This window comes from Tenrec ecaudatus, chromosome 4 (genome assembly GCF_050624435.1).
Source record: "Tenrec ecaudatus isolate mTenEca1 chromosome 4, mTenEca1.hap1, whole genome shotgun sequence".
NCBI classification, from domain to species: Eukaryota; Metazoa; Chordata; class Mammalia; order Afrosoricida; family Tenrecidae; genus Tenrec; species Tenrec ecaudatus.
Genome location: NC_134533.1, coordinates 115,541,259 through 115,566,003, shown reverse-complemented (window position 1 = coordinate 115,566,003; position 24,745 = coordinate 115,541,259). Strand labels below are relative to the sequence as shown.

The 24,745-nt window shown below is 48.2% G+C and overlaps 1 non-coding gene across 1 annotated transcript; it reads right to left on the bottom strand.

The window, feature by feature from the left end:
- Positions 1-268: 268 nt before the first annotated feature.
- Positions 269-372, bottom strand: LOC142447776 (small nucleolar RNA U13). Its single transcript, XR_012784428.1, has one exon. It is a non-coding gene; the product is annotated as a small nucleolar RNA U13 (small nucleolar RNA).
- Between the last annotated feature and the right edge of the window lie 24,373 nt (positions 373-24,745).

Genomic DNA, 24,745 nt, shown 5'->3' with positions numbered 1-24,745 from the left:
GTGCCGCTGCATCTCCCCCTAGCCTCTAAATAGCTGAGAGCGGAGCTTTCACGTCCCAGTGTCGAGCACAGGGTTTGGCCCCTGGTAGCCATCTAGTGAACGTCCGATGGGATTGGGAATGACCTTTCTATAACACGTTCTGCCGAGTGGGCTCTCTCGCCAACACCCTGTAGGTTTTGAAGGCTTTGACATGCAACTCACAATCTGATTATGTCCAAATGTGGGAGCTACAGGACAACATTCAATTCAATTTTTTTTTTTTCTTTCGTGTCAGATGGGTAATGTGCCCACGTCGTAACAAGCATTATGGGAGGCACATGTCACACAGACGCGTGAGGACCCGATCATCATGTTTATGAACCGGAAAAGGATCTAAATTCAATTTTTAAAAGCACTTTTGGGTAGCTTTGACTTATTAAATAGTCATCGCTAGCAGCGTTCGGAGCCTCCCTTCACCGCACCCATCGCTATATTCTGGATCTAGAATTGCTTCATTCAGTTTTGTCCATCTGTTGTGAATCACTGTCTTTGGAGCCTAAAGAAAACCTTCCTTCCCCTCTGGCCTCACCTGGAGATTGGGGTCCAGGTGCTCAATGCTGCCACTGTCGTCTTCCCCCGGACACAGCGTGCATGTATGTGAGTGTGTGTGTGTGTGTGTGTGTGTGTGTGTGTAGGAGCTTTTGTATTTGGGAGAAGGGAACCTCATCAAATGGCATAGGATCAGCTTGTCATTTTATTATTTCCTCTTTTAATAACCAAATTACTGATGCTGGCAAGTATTCAAGATTAATCCTTTAAATTCCTCTCTGAGCCGCAGAGATCCACTTAAACAGGCCCCTGCCTTAACAGAATAATTGTAATTTCTGGGCGGGAAGCACCAGGATGCAACTACCTGGCTCGTGAAGGGAATTGGTGACATTGGGCTCGTGAGCGGCCATTGGACAGCCCCACCTCCTGCCCCACTGGGTAGTTGGTGGTTAGCTGTCTGGGAGACTTCTGTTGAGTCCATGCTGACTCACAGCGACTCCATCGGATAGGGTAGAACGGCTCCCGGCCAGCTTCCTAGAGTGGAGCTCTTTACAGGAGTAGCAAGCCCAGTCTTCCTCCCTTGAAGCCGCTGGTGGTTTTGAACTGCTGACCATGAGGTTCGCAGGCTGACTTGTAATGACTGCACCACCAGAACTCCTTTGTCTGGGAGGGAACCTTGAAACATCCCTTGACACCTGCTCCCCTCTCCCGCCCTCCACCTGGTGGCCCAGGAGGAGTGAGATGGCCACTAATTATATATCTCTGTTTTAAAGTATAGGTTCCCAAACCTTTGGTCTACTGCTCCCTTTTCAGGAAAAAAAAATGACTCAGCACCCGCCCCCCCCCTGCCCCGCCCCTGGCAATGATTGTGTGAGGGTAAAGTGTAGGTATCTGCTTTTGCAGCCCGGGTGGATAGTTCTAACATGGATTTAAAGCATTGAAAGCCAAGGGCAAGGGTATGAGCTTTGGTGAAACTTGGTGAATCAGAGTGGGGTCTTCTGGGGCTATAACCCTGTAAGAGCCTCAGACGAATCAGTCCATAACCTCCTGAGAGGCCCCAACCAAACAGCATCTAATAACAGAACATCTCTCTGGGCATATTGATGCTTTGAGTAACAGCTAGCCCACCTGAGTCTCTCGTTCTCAAAGATGGGGGTGGGCAATGGCCTCTGAGCATCTCTCCGTACCTTCACATCCCTGTCTCTCTCTTTCTATGCATGTTGGATTCCCACTGGACTTGGGGGATACATTTTGTCTTCTTTCTCTCCTCAGCCCCTCACGCGGTGCTGGGAATATTGGAAGATCTTTTGGAAGAAAGACCGGATAGTGTGGAGGACCACAGTCTGGCTGTAGGTAGGGGCCAGATAAGAGAGCCTCATCTCTGCACTATCAGGCGGGACCCTCTCTGTGATCTGTGTGGCCACCCTCCTGTTTGCGAGGGTCCTGGGTGCCTTCCCTGCGTCCTCCCTCGTGTATGCACAGCAGGTTGGTGCTGAGAACAGGGCTGCTGGTTGCCGTTAGGCTAAGGAGCAGGCGAGGTCCCTGCAGGAAGCAGATGACCCACTCCAAAGTGGGTTATTACAGAGGGCTTAATGAAGGGACTATTTATTAAAAACCAACAAACAAACCAAAACGTAGGCAGAGTTTGGAGAAACTAATCAGGCCGGTAGAACATCCAAGAATAGGGAGATGGTGGGGGTACTATTACCCCTCTCAGCCTAGAAGGCTCAGGGAAATAAGAGTTGCCCCAGGTGCCAGCTATAGCATTGGGTGGAGGTGGATGGAGAGGGAGCAGGAGTCTGCAGTCTAGGCCCTCTTCCCCTCCACGCTCCCGTCTCTTGCTAGCCTCTTTCATGGAGAACTCAGATGGAGTCCCGAGACAAGGGGTGGGAGTGATGCAGGCCATGAGCAGGAGTCTAGGCAGGGGCCACCCTGCAAGGCAGCCAAGGGAATTGATGACAGCCCATGCGCAGGGTGTGGGGTGAGCTAAGAGCACCCAGCTGAGGGAGTAGGCGGTCTCCCACGGCCTGGTTCTCACTGCTGTCTCTCCCTGGCTGGAGGCGGGAGGTGTGACTCTTGAGTCTCCTTCTCAGAAATGCAGATCTATGCACCCGAACTCCCCTGGCTGTGCCGTTCACCTCCGACCTCTGACTCCAGGACCCAACAGACTTTTCCTCTTCTGACATATTAAAGACCATTCACCGAGGCAAGAGAGCCAGCTGACTGGCAATGAAACACCAATAGCCAAGTACTCACCCAATCCATAGTGGAATGTAGAGGGAAACAATTAGTGGATTTTCATCTTCGAAGGAGTGGGCTGTTTTTCTGTATAGGGCACAGGCAGTGGGGACATGGCCAGGGACACTGAAGTGCTTCTGGAATTAAAACCTGGTGGTTTCTGGGCCTTGTGGGGAGCCCAGGGCAGAGTATTGACTGGCATTTGCAGAGCTGGTGTCTGGGTTTGCTTGAGGGTTCCGAGTGGGAGGGGAGATGACTGGAGACCTCTGTCCTAAGGAGTGAGTCTGGAGTTGAAAGGAGAGAGGCCTAGGGATACAAGGACTAGCCTTCTAATCCCTGAGGGCTGGGTACTGTCCTACCCCAGGCTTGGCCTGTCGTGAGTGCCTGTCACAGAGCCCAGGAACATAGGGGGTGAAAAGCTAAGTGATCTTATGGACAAATCTTTCACTTTATAGACACTAGAGCTGATGCCACTGTTGGATGAGTATTAGACTGCTAACCGCAAGGTCGGAGGTTCAAAGCAGCTCCTCAGGAGAAAGAGGAGGCTGTATGATCCTGTTAAGCGTCACAGCTTTGGAAACCCTATAGAGGGGTCACTCTGAATTGAAATCGACTCGATGGCAGTGGGTTTGGTTTGGGTGGGGAGGGGAGGGTTCAGGGATAGAATGGCTGTCCCAACATCACATAGGGTTCCACACAACCATGACCTGAAATATTTGTAACAAGCTGATGAGGGAGGGCTTATCCACCTTCTGTTGCATCTGGGAACACAGTCTCCAAGAGGCCAAGTACCTGGCTCAAGGTCACACAGGCAGTGAGTTGAGAAACCCAAGGCTGTCTGTGCCCTTCAACCAGGCAACGGGGGATGCTGAGACAAGCTTGCTGGGCCCCTGGGGCCATCCCCTGCACCCCGTGAGCAGAGTAGTAACGCTTTATTTGACAACATCAAATCTCCAAATCCCTAATTGCTATTGTCTGTCTGAAGTGCCACCGCCCTGTTTGGGGGATGATGCACCGAGGGTCGACCTGGGGATAATTAATGGGTTCCAGCCGCCTTTCTTCCCAGCTGAACGCAGTTTGAGCGATTCTCATTAGTCCGTCTGCAGGCCTTACCCCTGCGAGGGTGGGAGGCTAATGGGGTAGTCATACCCTGGGGTCACCTGCGCCCCTGCAGCATGGCAAATGGCCTTGGGGAGGGCACCAGTGTGAGGTGGCTAATATAGAAACCTGGGAGCAGATGAGGCCCATGATGCACTTGCTTTGTTCACCTCCCTGCTCCCAGGTTCTCCCTGGAGGCCTAGGATCTTGGAGGCTCTGAGTGCAGAGACCTACTTGCTTTTTTCTACACCCCCCACCCCCCAGCCTCACTCCATCTCTAGTGACCAACCTCCAATGACAGGATGCGCCCCACTCCCATGCTAAGGCTCCGAGGGTGATATTGGGTGCGTTTTATGAATTCGGCTATAGAGCCTCCCCTGGGGCGTGGGTGGTTAGAGTCCCATCACTGGCCATCTATGGCTGTGGGTCTCCTCGGCTGCCCCCCCCCCCCTGCCCCCTGGCAGCCACTCTCATTTCCTGTAGGTGCCGTGATGTGGAAAAGATTGGGAGGCACAGCTGTGTGACATGATTGTCAACCCTAATTTCTGTGTCCTCATGCTAGACCCAAATCACTTTTTCTCCAGCAGTTTCCAACAATAGTCTGACTCCAACTCCTGATGGGCCAAGTGAACACGTCCTTTTGCTGACAGCTCTTTTAAATATTTGATCGTTTGTCACGGAGAGTTTGCTACACTCGAAACATGCCCAACTCCGGGCTGGGCAGAGGGCTCCACGCTCAGCAGCCTTCAGAGGCTATTCAGACCCTCAGTCTGTGGCCCGGTCAGGCTCTCAGCATGCCAGCTCAGGCATCCGGGGCCCGCTCATTACAGAATCACAAAGGGATGGACTCCGGCCAATCTCTGGTTATCTTTACGTCCTTGGGAAAGGACACAGCTCCAAGCCTCAGTTTTACCATCTGTACTGTGGGGAGACATGGCTGTTGATCCATCTGTTTGCTAGAGCTGAGGCAACGTTTAAGCAGGATACCATGTGCCTAGGGTTCCCGGGGTGCCCTGCATCTGGGGCAAGCGCACCCCTCTTTAATCTGATGATATCTGTGGGGGGTGAGATGAACACTCTGCAGGATGAGACATTTGAACCAAGAGGGGACGACTTGGGCGTGCGGTGATTGGTGGTGCGACATGCAAGCAGCCCTCCCAGGGCTGGCTGCGCTCACAGAGCCTGGCTCCCCTCCAGGCCAGGCCTGCCAGGCTGGGGAACCTGAGTGTTTTCTGAGTGAGCTGCTGCCGCTGGCATTCCAGGTCCTGTAGGAGCTGTCGACTCTGCCCCCGGCTCCAGTGACATTGCAAGTAAACAGCAGTTGTCAGAGTCGATTTAACGTTGATATTTTTATCACATATCAGGGCCCGGTGCCATGGCAAGGCCTGACAGAAGCAGAATGCTAAATAATTTCTCTAAATAATGTACGCTCCCCGGGCAGGCTGGAGGGAGGAGGAGCCAGAGACAATGGGGAGGAGGGCTTTGTTTTCGGAATAAGTCCGGGGACACATTCAGTCCCTCTTCCCTAGGGTCCTGCTGCTCACAGGCTCCTGTGGGCTGGCTGCTGGCAGAGTGAGGCGACCACAGGGCAGCAGGGAAGGGTGGGAATAGAGGTCAAGGGGAGAGAACCAGGGAACGGAGAGAGAGAAAGATTGATTGATTTTGACCCAATAAATACTTGTTGATTTGATCTGAAAGGAGGGAGGAAGGCAGCAAAAAGGGTCAAAGAGCAAGGGAGGGCAGGTAGGAGGGAGAGAGCCTGAGAGGCTGACTTAGAGGCAGAGGACAGGAGAAGACAGGCACAGCTGGGGTACTGCGGTGGGAGCTGGGAACTAGGGAAGGAGCGGCGATGTGGGAAGACAGAGCTGGGAGCTGACATGGGAAAGGCAGGGAGGCAGGCTTGGCGAAGAGGATGGGGAGGCGGGCGGAAAGACCCAGGGGCCACACAAGGTGCACACCTTGACCACTCGATGAAGGCCCACTCTCCCGTGAACCCTAGCTTCTCTGTGGCCGCAGTTACTCTCCTGGATTTTGGGGGAGGCAGGCAGCCAGCCGGGGATTGTGTAGATTCAAAGCTGCCACAAGCAATGCTGACTGAGCCAATGTTGAGGGAAGTCCTGACAGCGCCCAGGCTGAGAGGTTGTGGGCCCCAGACTGAGGGCCCAGGTCTTCCAGCTTCTCAGGGACCATTTGAACCTGGAGGAGCCTTGGGCCCCAACCCCAGATCACAAACAGGTTGAGTGGGACTCAGTGCTTCCAGAAAGGTCTTTGTCGTCCAAATCTCTCTGGATGTATCACTTTCTCCTTCTCTCACTCATCTCCCCACACCACCTCAATCTGGCAACTCAATCTGCCAGGGAAAGACTGCATCTAATTCTCTTGGAACCCCCCTGGCCATCTGAATCCCACCATGGCTCTCATCCATGCGTCTGAGGCCAGCAGACATCAATCCTCACACCCCAGGGGCTGAGCACCAGAGAGGGTTAGTTCTTGTTTGTATCACCATCTGATGCAACTCAGGTGGCTCTTGAAAGCTCTTCTTCCAGAAATGACTCAGGAATCCATGATCCCTCCATCCTGTAATGCTGCCATATTGACTTGGGATTTCCAAAGGAATGTTGGAAGTGGAAGAGACTGTGTAGAGCATGCGCATGCATGTATGGGATGTTATGGCCAAGCTGGGAAGTTGTACACAGCACTTCTGCTCATGTGCCACCAGCCAGGACCCAGTCTGACAGCCCCTTCCTAAGTGCAAGGCAATACAAGAAATGGAGTTTTATTATGCACCCAGCGAGAGGTAGATGGCATGGGCTCTGATGAGCCATGGTCCCTGATACCCTCTTTTCCTCTCTAGGACCAAGCTAGACTTTTTTTGCTGGGATCTCTTGCCGACTTACCTCCCTCTACTGTCCTGCCTTCAATTCACACTGTCCGTGGGCCTCTCCATTCCAGATACACACTTCCTCTCTCTCCTCAACTTTTTCTCTGAATGCCACTGCCACTGCCTGGCCCTCACCAGAAACCCATCTGCCAATGTAACATATTGTGCTGGATTGCATGTTGCTACCATTGCATGCTGCTATGTCACATGTGTTAATCCCAGTAGACTAGATAAACAAATCCAGAGGGACTCATATATGTGTTGGAAAGAGCTTTATATCAAAGAGCAATTATATATTAAGAGACCATCCCAGCCCAGTCCAGTTCAACTCCTTAAGTCTTATATTAGCCCTTATGTCAGATACCAGTCTATAAAGTCCTCTTCAGACTCACAAAACACATGCAATGATGCCAAAGGCAGGAAGATCACAGGCCAGTGGGTGGAAAGTCTTGTGGATCCAGTGGTGGTGGAAGCATCTCAGCGCTGGTGTGGGTCTTCAGGTGGCTCCTCCAGTTCCAGGGCTCTGGCTCCATCAGTGTGTCTCCATGTGTCTTGTCAACAGGAACATCTCACAGGGAGATGGAGCAGAGAGATAATGTGTCTGTCCTCCAGTGAGCTATTTATCTCCTTCTCAACTCCAAATCAGGCCATCAAACCACAACCTGATTGACAAGCTAAACTCCACCCCTTCACTCTTGATACCAGATGATGTAACTACCACATCATGGATATTTCAAATGCTATGTTAGTCTGGGTACTTTAGAGAAACAAATCCACAGAAACTCATATGTATAAGAGAGTTTTATATAAAGGTTAAGTGCACATCAAGAAAATATCCCAACCCAGTGCTGCCCAAGCCCACAAGTCCAACATTAACCCATATGTCCAACACCAGTTCACAAAGTCCTCCTCCATCTCATAAAACAGACACAATGATGCCGACTGCAGGAGGAAAGCCCAATCAGTGAGTGTGTAAGCATCTCAGTGCTAGCAGGGGTCTCCACATGGCTGCTCCAGCACTCAGGGCTACATCAGGGTAGATCCATATGGCTTCTCCTTGGGGATGTCTTGCAGGAAGTGAGCCTTGCCAGTGGAAGCAGGGACTGGCTAAGGCAACTGCACCCTGGTCCAACCATCACAAAGCAAGAGACCCCGAGAACTTGAAAGGCGAGGCTCACTGAGCCATTTATCCCTCTGCCCTCTAATTAACCCCACATGTGTTAATTGGCCAATAAACAAATGCCAATAGGGCTGTCTATTGTGAAAGCTTTCAGTGAAATTTTTATATTGAGACACACTAGGAAGAAATTTCGCCGGACCATCTACACCTGAAAGTTAGCCAGTGACAATCCTATGGATCACACATAATGCTGTCCAATATAATTCTGGTAGATGAGCTCTTTAGATTAGAAGGTGCTGATGACACACAGTGACCAGAACAATGGACTTGTTCTTAAGAGCAGTCATGAAGATGATGCAGGTTTGTTCTTTGGCGCATTGGGCTTCCCTAAACCGGAGCCGACTCCACACCTAACAGTAACAAACATTACCTTCAACTTTGGATGGCGGCTCCCAGCCACGAGGTCAACCCTGGGTAGTGTGGTTGGTGCCTTCTTCATGAACAAAGGACTAGTCTAGAGTTTCGTTAGAAACATGGTTTCATGTGGCCGGTGTCACGTGGCTCTAAAGTTCTCCTTCCCCATTCATTGTGGGCACCTATTGGCCTCTGAATCCCATAGCTTTATTTCTTATTCATTCCCAAACCATTTTCACTGGGGGTCGATGGGGCATCTTTCTCCACCTCCGTCCCCATGCCAAGGCCAGCCAAGGTCTTCAGTGCCCACATGGAAGCCTCAGCCAAAGTCCTTAACTCTTTGTCCTCTCATTTCTTCACCTACATACTAGCCTTCCCGTTTGCGGCACTTTCAGCCAGCCACTCCCTCAGTGACAACTGGGTCTTCTTCTTATGCAGAACCGGTCCCTCCGCAGTATCCTGCACTGTGACCACAACTCCACCAACCTAGCTTTCTTGTTTCGTTTTCTCCACCATGAATCGGACTGGACCCAATGGAAATGAATAACAAACATTTCCTGCACACTTTGGCTAGAGTGAGAATGCTCAGTTTCCAGATCCATCTCCTGTTCCCTCCAATCCCTTAGCATAATTCAAACAGATAGTTCTCTTGACCCTACTACCTCCAAACCTCTTAGTAGATGAGATAGACTGCCCTCAAGCTCCCAGGTGCCTGATCCCTCCTCCCTTGGTTTTACACACCTCCTGGATATTGCCCCATCTCTCAAGAAGCATCATCAATATCTATTTTTATTTCTTATTCACTTAAAGACACGGCCATCACCTGTCACCTCCACCACTGTGCTGAGACTCATGCATCACTACATGTCAGTGTAGCTCCTGCCTGCTTCACTCTCTCAAATAATCAGATGTGGCGGAACACTCTTTCTGGAAAGCTCTTTTTCCTTTGGTTTTCTTTTCTTTTTTAAAAATCATTTTATTAGGGGCTCATACAACACTTATCACAATCCGTACATACATTCATTGTGTAAAGCACATTTGTACATTCATTGCCCTCATCATTCTCAAAACATTTGCTCTCCACTTAAGACCCTGGCATCAGCTCCTCATTTTTCCCCTCCCTCCCAACTCCCCCTCCTTCATGAACCCTTGATAATTTATAAATTATTATTTTGTCATATTTTGCCCTGTCCAACGTCTCCCTTCACCCATTTTTCTGTTGTCAGTCCCCCAGGGAGGAGGTCACATATAGATCCTTGTAATCGGTTCCCCCTTTCCAACCCACTCTCCTTCTGCCCTCTCAGTATTGCCACTTTCACTACTGATCCTAAAGGGATCATCTGCCCTGTATTCCCTGTATTTCCAGTTCCTATCTGTACCAGTGTACATCCTCTGGTCTAGCCAGATTTGCAAGGTAAAATTGGGATCATGATATTGGGGGGGTGGAGGAAGCATTTAGGAACTAGGGGAAAGTTGTATTTTTCACTGTTGCTGCATCACACCCTGACTGGCTTGTCTCTTCCCCGAGACCCTTCTGTAAGGGGATGTCCAGTGGCCTACAAATGGGTTTTGGGTCTCCACTCCGCATTCCCCCCTCATTCACTATGGTAAGATTTTTTGTTCTGATGATGTCTGATGCCTGATCCCTTTGACACCTCGTGATCACACCGGCTGGTGTGCTTCCGTGTGGGCTTTGTTGCTTCTGAGCTAGATGGCTGCTTGTTTACCTTCAAGACTTTAAGACCCAAGACACTATATCTTTTGATAATCGGGCACCATCAGCTTTCTTCGCCACATTTGCTTATGTACCCATTTGTCTTCAGCGATCGTATCAAGGATATGAGCACACAATGATACGAGTTTTTTGTTCTTTGATGCCTGGTAACTGATCCCTTTGGCACCTCGTGATCACACAGACTGGATCGACCTGGACTTCAGTCTGGGCTATGGTCAGGCAGGGGCATCTACATGCAAGGAAAGAAAGTATGACACACAGGCAAGAAGAGAGCACCACAAAAAAGTCCATTACTTATTGGCTCACCTTGATCTTGATGGAGGCAGCATTGAACTTTGGGTCAGAGCACCTGAATTTATGTTCTATTTCTGTCATTTGCTAGCTATTAATGGCCTATGACTTTGGCTTTTCCAAGCAGTTGGATTTCGTAATTATTAATTGGGGACATATATGTGATCCTCATAATGTTGTCATTAGGATGAAAAGGGTTGAGGACTGTGAAAGCCTATGCATTTTTTAAAATGCGAGGAAGAGCTCTTGAGTATTTTTTAGGCACTTGGGGGGAGTGGCCCCACTAGGTATGCTCTAGCTGGTCAGAGACCACCATTATGGTAACGGAGACAAGATAGACATTGTCAAGGGTTTCATTTTAGCCGACTCCATAACCAACACCCACGGAAGCAGCAGTCAAAACACAAAATGCTATGTTTCCAGGACCCTGAGACCAGGAGAGCCAGATGGTACGGTTTCTAACATCAACTGCTTCATCATCAAGGGTCCTGGATTGAGGGTCTGAAATACATGGAACAAAATTCAAAACCATCTTGTAAGAAGTCCAGGTTGACTATTTATTTAGCTAGAGACCGGGGGAACCCCTGGCTCCGTGGCCCTTACTCCTCCTGTGGGTCTGGAAATGGACTCATCCCCATGGCTCAATTTTCAACCAATAACAGGCAGCTTTTTCTAAGAGCAACAATAGCACCGGGGAAGTACGCACACCTTAGAAAACTCAGCTGCTTGGGATTGTTTTTAAGGCAGCATTTACCCAAGGACAAGACTCAGAAGAGATGGAAACAGGAAATGCAGGGTGAAAGTGGGGTGAGTGATGCTACATTGTGGGGATTGCCATGAACGACATGAGATAAAATGTGTCTGGGTTACTGAAGGAAGCCCCGACCTGCTCCGTGAACTGTTGCCCCGTTTACAATAAAAAGTTGGAGAAAATCAAGTGATGCATTGGGCGTATCTGTGCTAAAAACCCTCTCTCAAGTGTTGAAGAGCCAATGAGGTCACTTTGAGAAGTAAGATGTGACTGATCCAAACCATATTTTCCATCGCCTCATAGGCAGCTAATGCTGGACAATGACTAAGGAAGACTAGAGAATAACCGATGCCATTGAATGACGCTGTTGGCTAAGAATGTTGAATAGGCCACGGACTGCCAGGAGAACAAACACATCCCTGTTGGAAGAAGGAAAACCTACATGCTCCTTAGATGCCAGGATGGCAAGACTTCTCATGGATGTTGGCTTGTCATCAGTAGGGACCCATTACCAGAGAAGGACATCATGCTTGGTAAAGTACAGGGCTGGTCCAAAGGAAGATCATCAACCAAATGGACAGGCCTACTAGCTGCAATAATGTGCTCAGACAGAGAAATGACTGTGATGGAGGTGCAGGACTGGGCAGTTCTTTGGTCTATTGGATATAGGTCACTGCGCCTCGGCACTAACAGTGATCTGATAGGACACGGGCTACAGCAGGGCCCGTGTGCCCTGGGGTCTAGGGATGGTGTCTCAATAGGACAGAGAGCACTGCTGCTCTCAAGGTGTGCCAGCAGAGAGAAGACACAGCCTAGACTCTGCCCATGCACCAATTTGAGCTGCAAGATTGGGAGGAGAGCAAAGCCTGAGGTGCTCCCTGCTCACAAGAAATACAGGTCCCTCTCAGGACACAGGCTCCTCCCATTACTGCTTCCTCCTGAATGCCATCTGCTCCTCTCCAGTACTGTGCCTAGAGCCCCGGGGAGACTTCCTCTGAGCCCATAGGGGCATCTGTCAGGAAGGACTTGAAGAAATAATCAGTCTAGGGTTTGCTTCCAGATCTGCCAGCTTTGTGACCAGCACGGCTGCTTCTGGGCCTTTTCTATATCTTAAGAATGGAATTATGAAACCATGCCCCCAACCCGTGGAACCAACTCTGGGTTGTAAATGGTAGGCAAATCTTCAGAAGTCTCAGAAAGACCAAGGGCCCTGGCCGTGCAGCTGGTTAAGGGGTCAGCTGCTAAGCAGCAGCCAGTGGCTTGAATCCACCAACTGCTTTGTGAGAAAAATAGGCAGTCGCCTGCTCCCATAAAGATTTACAGCCTTGAAAACATTGGGGGCAGGCCTATAGGGTCACTATTAGGAAGAACTGACTGCATTGGATTTGGGAGTTGCACCAGAGAAACCAGGCGTTGTGAAGACTTATAGAGAATAAGTGCCCCACGTAGACAATCCGCCCTGGTGACACTTGTTTAATCCTCAGCGCTGAATCAGACACGCATATTTAGGGGGCGGGGGGGGGGGCGGGCGGTGCGTCGGCAGGGGTGGGCTGTGAGAAAGAATTCTTAAGTCCTCCCTCACATGTATCCTCCAGTGTGGAGATTTCCTGGGATCTGTCTGTGTGAGAAGGGGCTGCCGCGTGCAGTTTCAGGACTCTGATCAAGAGTCCCCAAGGGGTCCAGGGACCTCTCTAGTCCCCAGGAGATCTCGGGGGTGGGGCCATAAGGCTGGCGAGGCTAATGCTGGGACTCACTGGGGCTGGAGACTAGTTGTTTATAGGGGAGCGTTTACAGCACTTTACTTGTGGTGCCAACTGTTCTTGGATGATTTTTCTCTAAATGTTTTATATTTTGTACTTGTGCCCAGAGGCAATTGTATCCGGTGGGGGACTTCTGTCAACCTGTCAGCATGAATGATTAGCAGGGAAAATGGGAGGAGATGGAGGAAAAAGAATCCAGGGGGAGGCAGAGCCCATGCCTCCTGGGACTCAGGGAGGTCTGTGAGCGCCATCCGCTGGTCAGTCAGATTGTACACGAGTTAGTACACCTGATAGATGGAGAAGCGCTGACATCCTTGAGTGATGGGGTTGTTAGAAATAGGAACTGGGGTCTTGTGATTGAATTGTGGCAATCCCCATCTCTGCCTCACATTCACACACCCTCGTGGACTCTGAGCACAGAAATGGGTGTAGTGCAAGCTCACCTGTAGTACAAGCGAGTGGTTTCCTAGAAGGCATGATTCTAGGCATTGTGGGAAATTCGCCGTCGTCATACGGCTTCTCCTCTGTCCTGTTGCTGAAGAACTTGGAGTTCTTTAAGTCAGACACTTAAAGGCCAGGGCAGGTACTGAGAGGAAAATGTTGATTAATTTGGCAGGTGGGTGGGCAACCGACCCCATGCTCCTTTCTCTTTGGTTTCTGACTTAGCTCCTTGTATGCAGACTACTCGGGCCTCAGATCTCGGGCCAATGATCTGTGATTCTAGAACAGAAGGTTCTAGAGGCATGGCTTGTGTGTGCTTTGTTGAATGCCTAGACGAGGGCCAACTGTATACACAGTAGGGCTGAAGAAATACTTACTCTGTGAATGACTGAACACCTCTCAAGATTTCAAAGTCAAAGTTTTGCTATGCCAGCTCATTTAAAATGCAAATGGCCCGATAAAGACAGGTCACTCAAAATGGGTGCATAAAAGCAAATGTGGTGAAGAAAGCTGATGGTGCCTGGCTATCAAAAGATATAGCATCTGGGGTCTTAAAGGCTTAAAGATAAACGAGAAGCCGTCTAGCTGAGAAGCAACCAAGTCCACATGGAGGAAGCACACAAGCCTGTGTGATCGTGTGGTGTTGATAGAATAAGGTATCAGGCACCAAAGACCCAGAACAAAAAAATCATATCTGTGTGAATGAGGGGAAGGGCAGAGTCCAGACCCAAAGCCCATCTGTAGACAGTTGGCCATCGCCTAATAGAAGGGTCATAAGGAAGAGATGAGCCAGTCAGGATGCAGTATAGCACCAATGAAATATACAACTTTCCTCTAGTTATTTAATGCTTCCTCCCCAATACTGTCATGACCCCAATTCTACCTTACAAATCTGGCTACACCAGAGCATTTACACTGATACAGGTAAGAGCTCAAAACACAGGGAATCCAAGACAGATAAACTCCTCAGGATCAATAATGAGAGTAGAGATACCAGGAGGGTAAGGGTAAGGTGGGGGGAGAAAAGGGGAGTTTATCTCATTGATTGACATATAACCCCCTCCCAGAGGGATGGACAACAGAAAAGTGTATGAAGGGAGATAGTGTTCGGTGTAAGACATGAAAAGTAGCGATTTATAAACTATCAAGGGTTCACGGGGGAGGGAGGGTGGGGAAGGGGGGGGGATGAGCTGATACCAAGGGCTCAAGTAGGGAAAAAATGGTTTGAAAATGATGATGGCAACATATGTACAAAGGTGCTTGACACAATGAATGTATGTATGGATTGTGATAAGAGCTGTAAGAGCCCCCAATAAAATGATTTTTAAGAAACAAGTATGGTAGTTATATAATCATTTGTCAATTTGAGGATTAAAAATGTAGGGGTGGAGTCTAGCCTCTCAATCAGATCATAGGCAATGAGGTCTTGGTGTGATTGTGATCTTGTGCATGGCCTTCTGTGAATTCTAGAGAATCTGGTACTTCCTTTTGGAGGCAGGAGACACCTCCCTTTCTCTGTTGACACTCCCTGGGAGACATTGCAGCTGACAAGACACATGGAACTATCTTAGTGCCCTGAACTGGACAAGCCACATGCATGCAACCAGACCTTTGAAGCCAGTGAAACCACAGAGAAAACCCTGCCAACACTGAGATGCTGACAACGCCACTGGACCCAAAGACTTTCTACTCACTGGCTTGTGATCATCCTGCCTTTGGCTTCATTGCATGTGTTTCGTGAGTCTGAAGAGGACTGTATAGATTGGTATCGGGCATATGGGCTAATATCAGACTTATGGCCTTGGACTGGACTGGGCTAGGATGGTACAATTGCTCTTGTATGTAAACCTCTTCCTTACACACGTGTGTGCCCATGCATTTGTTTCTCTAGTCTACCCAGACTGACAGAACAAGACAGGTCGCTGATTCATCCTGAGAATTGGAAAGTACCCCAGCTTTACTGAGGCAGGTATTGGTTGGAATCTCAACTCTGCCAAGGATGAAGTGTATGACGTCAAGCACCTCATTTACAAGATGGGAGTAAGGGTATCTCTTGGGGTTCCGGTGGAGGTGAATGGGGTAGCAGTATGAAAAACGGCAGTGAGAGAAGCCTCCAGAAGTGCACCCAACAGAAGTGGAACTGGAAAGGAGGAGATTTAATTTTAGGAATCTGCTGTTCTTGTTAGGTACTGTTGAGTTAGTTCTGACTCATAGCAACTATATATCCAAAGACCAATGCCCGGTCCTGCCTCGTTCTCCCATTGTGACTACGTGGAGCCCATGCTTCCGTTCACTGTCAGTATTGCAGGCATCCCTCTGTTTCTCTGCCCCTCTACTTTACCAAGCATGATGCCCCTTTCCGGGGACTCGTCTCTCCTGACAACCTGTCCAAAATACGAGACAAAGTCTCACCATCCTTGCTGCTAAGGAGCACTCTGGCTGCACTCCTTCCAAGACAGATGGTTTGTTCTTTTGGCAGCCCGTGGTACTTTCGATATTCCTTGCCAGCAGCATGATTCAAATACATTGATCCTTCATCAGTCTTCATTAAGCACTGTCCAGCTTCCACGTGATATAAAGCCACTGAAAATCCCATGGCTTGAGTCAGGTGCACCTTTGTCCTCAAAGTAACTCCTTGAGTAGCAGATGGACATTGGGCCTTCCCTCAAAAACTCCCTCAATGCAAGAATATTTTGTTCTATTAAACTGGCATTCCCTGATGCTCATCTTCCCGACAAGATTGCTGAAGATAAAGTGGATACATAAATGTGGTGAAGAAAGCTGATGGTGCCAAGCGGTCAAAATATAGAGCATCTGGGGTCTTAAAGGCTTGAAGATAAACAAGGGGCCATCTAGCTGAGAAGCAACAAAGTCCACATGGCAGAAGCACACCAGCCTGTGTGATCATGAGGTGTCAAGGGGATCAGGTATCAAGCATCAAAGAAAAAAAAATCATATCATTGTGAGTGAGGGGGAGTGCAGAGTGGGGATCCAAAGCCCATCTGTAGGCAACTGGACATCCCCTTACAGAAGGGTCGTGGGGAGGAGACGAGCCAGTCAGGGAACAGTGTAGCAATGATGAAACATACAACTTTCCTCTAGTTCTTGAACGCTTCCTCCTCCCTCACTATCATGATCCCAATTCTACCTGACAAATACGGCTAGATCAGAGCATGTACACTGGAACAGATAGGAACTGGAAACACAGGCAATTCAGGACAGCTGAACCCCTCAGGACCAGGGGTGAGAGTGGTGCTACCAGGAGGGTGGAGGGAAGGTTGGGTAGAAAGAGGGAACCGATCACAAGGATCTCCATATAACCCCCTCCCTGGGGGATGGACAACAGGAAAGTGGGCGAAGGGAGACACAGCTCCCTTTCGACCCAAGTGCAAGGTCTACATGAGCACAATGAGGTGTTCTGGAATTCTCACTCTTCTTACATTTGTCATATTCTACACAGCCCAATGCCTTTGCATAGTCAATGAGACACAAGGAAACATTTTCCTGGTCTGTTCTTCTTTCAGCCAGGGTTCATCTGACATCAGCAGTGATATACTTCTGAATCCGGCCCGCTCCCCGTCCATGGACTGCTGCAACCATTGTTGGATGATCTTCAGCAAAATTTTACTTGTATGTAATATCAGTGATGTTGTCCTATAATTTGAGCGTTCTGTGGAGTCACCTTTCTTTGGAATGGGTTGAAATATGGATCTCCTCCCTTCCATTGGCCAGGTCTTTAAAATTTCTCAAAGGTAGGCAAGTGCGTCATCATCTTGTTACAACATTTCAGTGGCTGTGCATCATCAAGTTCAGGAGCCTTGTTGGAGCTAATGCATTCGGTGCAGCTTGAACTTTTTCCTTCAGCACCGACCTCGTGAAATGGTTGAATGTGGACTAGTTCTTTTTGGTGCAGTGACTGCATTCTTTGCATCTTCTTTTGTTGCTTCCTGCGTCAGTCACTAGTTTGCTCATAGAATCTTTCAGTAATGCAACTTGAGGCTTGGCAATTTCCTTGAGTTCTTTCAGTTTAACATAGGCTGAGTATGTTCTTCCTGTTTTGGGTTTCATTTCTTTCTCCCCCCCCCCTCATTTGTCTTGCCATTTCTTCTTTTTTAAAAGTCATTTTATTGGGGGCTCATATAACTTTTATCACAATCCACACATATGTCAATTTTATAAAGCACATGTGTACATTCATTACCCTCATCCTCAAAACATTTGCTCTCCATTTAAGACCCTGGCATCAGCTCCTCATCCTCCCCCCCCGACCCCCTCCTTCATGAATCCTTGATAATTTGTAAATTATTCTTTTGTCATATCTTACACTGTTCTGTATTTCCCTTCACCCACTTTTCTGTTGTCCGTCCCCCAGGGAGGAGGCTATTTGTAGATCCCTATGATCGGTTCCCCCTTTCTACCCTACCCTCCCTCCACCCTCTCGGTATCACCACTCTCACCACTAGTCCTGAAGGGATCATCCATCCTGGATTCCCTGTGTCTCCCGTTCCTATCTGTAACTGTGTACATCCTCTGGTCTAGCCAGATTTGTAAGGTAGAATTGGGATCATGATAGTTGGGGGGACAGGAGGAAGCATTTGAGAACAAGAGGAAAGTTGTATGTTTCATCATGTTACACTGTACCCTGACTGACTCATCTGCTCCCTGCAACCCTTCCCTAAGGGGATGTCCAGTTGCTTACAGATGAGCTTTGGGTACCCACTCCACACTCCCCCCATTCACAATGATATGATTTTTTTGTTCTGATGATGCCTGATACCTCATCCTTTTGGCACTTTGTGATCACACAGGCTGTTGTGCTTCTTCCATGTGGGCTTTGATGCTTCTTAACTAGATGGCCGCTTGTTTACCTTCAAAGACCCCAGATGCTCTATCTTTTGATAGCCGGGCTCCATCAGCTTTCTTCACCACATTTGTTTATGCATCCATTTGTCTTCAGCGATTGTATCGGGGAGGTGAGCATACAATTATATGATTTGTTCTTTGATGCCTGATAACTGATCCCTTTGGCACCTCATGATCACACAGGGTGGTGTGATTCTTCCATGTGACCTTTGTTGCTTCTGAGCTAGATGGCTGCTTGTTTACCTTCAAGTCTTTAAGACTTTAGACGCTCTATCTTTTGATAGCTGGACTCCATCAGCTTTCTTCATCACATTTGCTTATGTACCCGCACTGTCTTCAGATACCACTTTGTGTCAGGAAGGTGAGCATCATGGAATGTCAATTTAATAGAACAAAGTATTCTTGTATTGAGGGAGTACTTGAGTGGAGGCCCAATGTCTATCTGATACCTTAATACTAAACCTATAAATATATGCACATAAATCTATTTCCCCATCCTCATATATAAATGTATTTACATATGTACATGCCTTTATTTAGACCTCTACAAATACCCTTTGTCTCCTAGCTCTTTCCTCTATTTCCTTTGACTTTCCTCTTGTCCCACTATCATGCTCAGCCTTCATTTGGGTTACAGTAATTCCTCTGTGTTACCTTGCCCTTGGTCATGCTTACCAGGCCTCCCATATCCTCCTCACCATCGATTTGGATCCCTTGTCCCTGGGCTTGTTAACACCACTTCCTTTGCCCCCACCTCCCTCTCTCCCATGTCCCCCCAGAACTGTTGGCCCCGTCTCTTTCTCCTTCAGATTGTTCATCCAGCCTATCTTATTTAGACAGAACTGCAGAGATAATAACATGCACAAAAACAAGACAAAGCAAATTGTAACTCCACGTCTGCACATTTTGTTGCATTTGACTTTGTCTTCTCTAGCTGCCCTTTGAAACATTCCGTTCTACTGTTGGGCTCCATCATTTCTTTCCTTTGCCTCAGCTGCTTTCCATAGAGCACGTTTTAGGAATTCGCCGGTGGCGATCTTGATAGCTGTGCTGGCAGGGAATCCCCGAGGTGGATATTTTGCACCCGTGGCTGTTTGGAGAGTCACACCCAGTTCTGAAAAACAGGGGGCCTGATGTTCACTGGGCATGGCAGGAGCGTGCACAGAGAAATCCTCACCTGTCACTGTTGACTCCTTCATCGACAGGATGTGACTGTGGCTCCAGCCCAAGTATTCTTTATTGAAGACCTTGCCGTGGCCGGGTGTCAAGGTGAGCCTGTCTCCACTGTTTACAGCTAATCGAGGAACGGTGGCCTCCTGTAGTCTGAGGAGGTCTGTGTCATCTGGGGGAGCTAACTCAATTAGGGTCTCGGATATCGAGCCTGGCTCGGAGGGGGAGATTCAGTGCTCTTAGATGATGCCTTCCTGCCATCAGCCAATGGCCCCTAACTGTGTACGGGCTTGCGAGTGCTCCCCTGGCTGTTCTGGCCTGAGGAATGGAAGTTTGGGTAAAGTGTGAAGATGGAAAAGGAATTATTTTGTCATGTGGCAGCGGTGCCGGAGGAGGACAGCACTCAACAGGGTGCCGTAAGCATGGGCCAGGGCGGAGGAAGCAGATCGCTGAGAAGCTGGTTCTCTTGTGCCCTAAATATACTTGCTGCAGAACTAGGAAATAAAAACAGAATATAATGGTTGCTATTAGGGTGCTGTCGGGTTCAATGTACTCACAGCGCCCCATGCGGCAGGGGACTGCCCCAGAGGGTTTCCTGGGCTGGACTCTCTGTGGGAATGGACTGAAGGTCTTTCTCCTGCAGTCGTTGGGGTGGGTTTGAATTGCCAACCTTCTGGGTGGCTAGCAGCTGAGTGCTTAACTGTTGCACCACCAGGGCTGGCTCCTGTTACCCACACAGTGCTTCCTAAACCTACCCGACTTCACCGGGTTTCCACAGAAGCTCAGAGTCTCATGAAAGATATTATGTCCCCGCTTTAAGTTGCTGAAACGGAGGCCACAGGATGGAAAGAAATGGAGTCAGTCGCGTTGCCTTCTCAATGATGCTCTGACCCACAGAACATTTGCTTCCTGCTGAAGAAACTGTGCTGGAAAGCTAAAAGCAACAAATGAGGACCCATGTATTTGGAACAAATATTTAATAATGACACTTCAGGCAGATAAAGGGCTAATTTTTAAAAAGTCATTTTATTGGGGGGCTCATACAGCTCTTATCACAATCTATCCATCCACTGTGTCAAGCATATTTGTACATTTGTTGCCATCATCACTTTCAAAACACTTTCTTTCTACTTGAGCCCTTGGTATCAGCTTCTCATTTCTCCCCCTTCGTCCCCCTCTTCCTCATGAATCTTTGATAATTTATAATTTTTTTTTCATGTCTTTCACTGACTGACGTCTCCCTTCACCCACTTTTCTGTTGTCCATCCCCCACGGAGGGAATTATATGTAGATCTTTGTGATTGGCTCCCTCTTCCTCCCTCCAATTCCCCTTACCCTGGTGGTATCACTCTCTCATTATTGGTTCTTAGGTGTTTATCTGTCCTGGATTTTCTGTGTTTCCAGCTCTTACCTGTACCTGCGTACATGCTCTCATCTAGCCAGATTTGTAAGGTACAATTGGGTCATGATGGTGAGGGGGAAGGAAGCATTCAAGAACTAGAAGAAAGTTGTATGTTTCATTGGTGCCAAATTGCTAATTTTAAAAAGCTACCAGAAATGTCAATACCTTAATAAGAAAAACACAAATAAGACAATAAAAATGGGCACAAGACATGAATAGACAATTTACTAAAGATGACATCCAGGCAGCCAGTAACCACAAGAAGGGACTCTCATATTCATTAACAATAAACGAGATACAAATTAAAACCACAATGAGATATCAATTTATATCTGCACTCTTAGCAAAACTCAAAAAACATCCCCGCACACACACACACACACACACACAAAATACAAACAGAAAATAATAAATGTTAGGGAGGATGTGGAGATATTAGAACATTTCTACATTGCTGGTGGGACTGTAGCCACTGTACAACCACTGCAGAAATCAGTATGGCATTTCCTTAAACAAATGCAAAGACAATTAATTACCTTATGATCCTGTAATCCCTCTCCTGGGTACACACCCTAAAGAAATAAAGAATACACATGAACAGGCATATGCACACCTGTGTTTACCTCAGCAACTTCCATAATAGAAAACCATGGAAGCCACCCAAAACTCCAATTATAGAGGAATGGATAAACAAACTCTGGTACATTCATACGATGGAATATTGTGCATCAATGAAAAACGATGATGACTCTGTTAACATCAAAAGACAAGGACAGAACTAGAGAACATTATGCATAGTCAAGTTAGTCAATCTTATAAATATTCATATTTAATAATGCCATCCTTATCAGGAAAAACAACAACAACAAAGGAAAAGAGGTTTTCATTATAGCATCTGGGATCTTAAAGGCTTGAAGGTAAACAAGCGGCCATCTAGTTCAGAAGCAATAAAGCCCACATGAAAGAAGTACACCAACCTGCGTGATCAGAAGGTGCCAAAGGGATCAGTTATTAGACATCAAAGAACAAAAAATCATATCATTATGTGCTCACCTCCCTGATATGATCGCTGAAGACAAATGGGTGCATAAGCAAATGTGACGAAGAAAGCTGATGGTGCCCAGCTATCAAAAGATACAGCATCTGGGGTCTTAAAGGCTTGAAGGTAAACAAGCGGCTATCTAGCTCAGAAGCAACAAAGCCCACATGGAAGAAGCACTCCAGCCTGTGTGGTCACGAGTTGTCGAAGAGATTAGGTATCAGGCATCATCAGAACAAAAAAATCATATCATTGTAAGTGAGGGGAGGAGTGTGGAGTGGAGACCCAAAGCCCATTTATAGGTCACTGGACATCCCCTTACAGAAGAGTCTCAGGGAAGAGACGAGCCAGTCAGGTTGCAATGTAGCAACAATGAAACATACAACTTTCCTCTAGTTCCTAAATGCTTCCTTGTCCCCCCCCCCCACTATCAAGATCCCAATTCTTCCTTACAAATCTGGCTAGTCCAGAGGATGTACATTTGTACAGATAGGAACTAGAAACACAGGGAATCCAGGGCGGATGATCCCTTCAGGACCAGTGGTGTGAGTGGCAATACTGGGAGGGTAGAGGGAAGGTGGGCTGGAAAGGGGGAACTGATTAGAAGGATCTACATATAACTTCCTCCCGGGGGATGGACAACAGAAAAGTGAGTGCATGTCGGACAGTGCAAGATATGACAAAATAATAATTTGTAAATTATCAAGTGTTCATGAGAGAGGGATGAGCGGGGAGGGAAGGGAAAAACGAGACTTGGATGGAGACTTGGATGGAGAGCAAATGTTTTGAGAATGACGAGGGCAGTGAATGTACAAATGCGCTTTACACAATTGATGTATGTATATGTATGGATTGTGATAAGAGTTGCATGAGCCCCTAATAAAATGATTTAAAAAAAAGAAGTTTTCACACCACAGGTAAGACGTTGAAGATGGTGACGAAACCCAGGTTTGGGAAAGGGCATGGAGAGAGAAGGGACAAGGAACAGTGGCGGGAAGAAGAGTGCAAGGGAGCCCCACATTTATGGTAGTTCATGCAACCCTCTTGCTGACTTGGTCTCATGAGACAGGCTCTGCAACCCTGCAGAATAGGGGTCCTTCCCTAAAAGCCAACAGAACTAAGTTAAAAAAAAAAGATTGAAAGCAGAGTGAAGGGTCACAGTCTCCAAATGCCCCCAGGTTCCTTCCCCTCAGACCTAAACATGGGTCTAAGAGGCTCCATGAGGAGGAGCCGTGAAGTGGACGTGGACTTGGGATTCTGTAGTGACTCACAAGTTTGTTTCAAACAAAAAGGAAGGAGAGAAAGCAAGCACCAAAGGGCCATGGCAAGGGGGTGGGGTGGGGGTGGGGATTGGTTATGGAGAGGCTGGTCCTTCCTAGATTGGTTAAAGGGTGTGGTGGGCACAGGCTCACCAGTCATTCTGCAAGCTTCAGTGAAGCAGCAGTCAAGCACCGTGGGCAGGGGTGACTCTTAGGAAGCCATGGGGTGGGTGGGAGGGAGCTGAAGCCAGATGCTGTTATATTTGCAGCAGGTCCACCTGTCTCCATGCTTGGGATGACCTCTGTCGGCCAGGTGACAGTGTTACGAGCCAGTGTCCGGGCAGAAAATCATCCCAACTCAAAGATTTTGGATCTGGGATGCAATCCATTTTCTGTTGAACATATGGGTTGAAGCCTTTGGGTCTCCATATGTAACACTCCCAGTTCTCTGGAACAAGTTATGGCAGGAAGAAAGACTGACCAGTTGGCAGGGTGAGATCAGGGAGGGCCTCTTCTGATCACAGCGATAGCTGGATGGGAGACAATAGGTGAACATCCCCGCGTGGGCAGCAGGCTGTTGGTAGAATGCGGTGAGTGTCTTGGACAGGACTGGCGATAGAACGCATGGCCCTCCATCTCACCTGGGACAACATAAACATGCAGAGTCCTTGTTCAAACCTGGTAAGGAATCTTAAGGTCGTGAGAGCGGGCATCAAAGAAAGCACGAGCCCCTTGGAGTGTGGGGCTCTCTGTGGCTGAGCAGGTCACTAGTCAGGAAGCCAGCCCTGACCTTGGACCAGTACCTGGCCAGAGGCGGAGGCTGCGTGCTGTGAGAATAGAGGAGGGGCACCCTTTTCTTCTGGAGGGGCCAGGGTTTGCCCTGCAAGCCCTCTGATTGGGGGTAGGCGGCGAGGGGAAGGGAAGGACATCTGCCTTTGTAGACATAGTCCTGATGGGGTCCAGGGCCTGCAGTGGGGGCTACAGGATGAAGTGTGTTTGGAGGGGGGCGGAGAAGGTGGCATACACAGAGGGAAGTCCCCACCCATTCCAGCACTGTTCCCTCCCCACCCAGAGCCAGCCTGTAGTAATGGCTTTCGACACATTTCATTGAAATATAATAAAATATTTGCATGGCGTTATTAGATAAATAAGAGTTGACTTGAGGCAGTGCTTATTGGGAAATGCGATATGAAAATTCATTTAATATGAAAGAACGTGGAAGCTTAAGTTTATGGTAATGGATTGATTTCAGATAGTATCTAATAACTCCATACAAATACATTTCAATCACAATATTCGCCAGTTTGGTCCTTAGCTCCAGAGACGTGCGGTGCCGGGGAGGAAGGGGACACATTGTGTACCCGACCTCTCTTCCAGGCCAGATTAAAAAAAACCCAAACCAAAGCCACAGCCATGGAGTTGATTCCGGGCCAGATTAGAATGAATTAATTGCTAAGATCATGCCGTTACTTCTGTAATTAAGAAGCCCCGTAATTTCTAGGGGCGGTGAGGTTATGAAGTGTTTATTATTGTCTCGGATGAGGCTGGGCAAGGCAGAATAGCAGCAAACTAATAGCAGACAGAGAAATCTAGAGAGGACGAAGACATTATTTCATCGTCTTTGTCTTGAGGTTTTCTGTCTTGCCTAGAGAGCGTGGTGTCTTGGATAAGAGGTAGGGTTGCAGGGGAAGCCAAGGGCAGAGGAATCCACGCTTTGGCGGAATGCAAGGGTTACTTCTCCCCTGGACTTGTTGA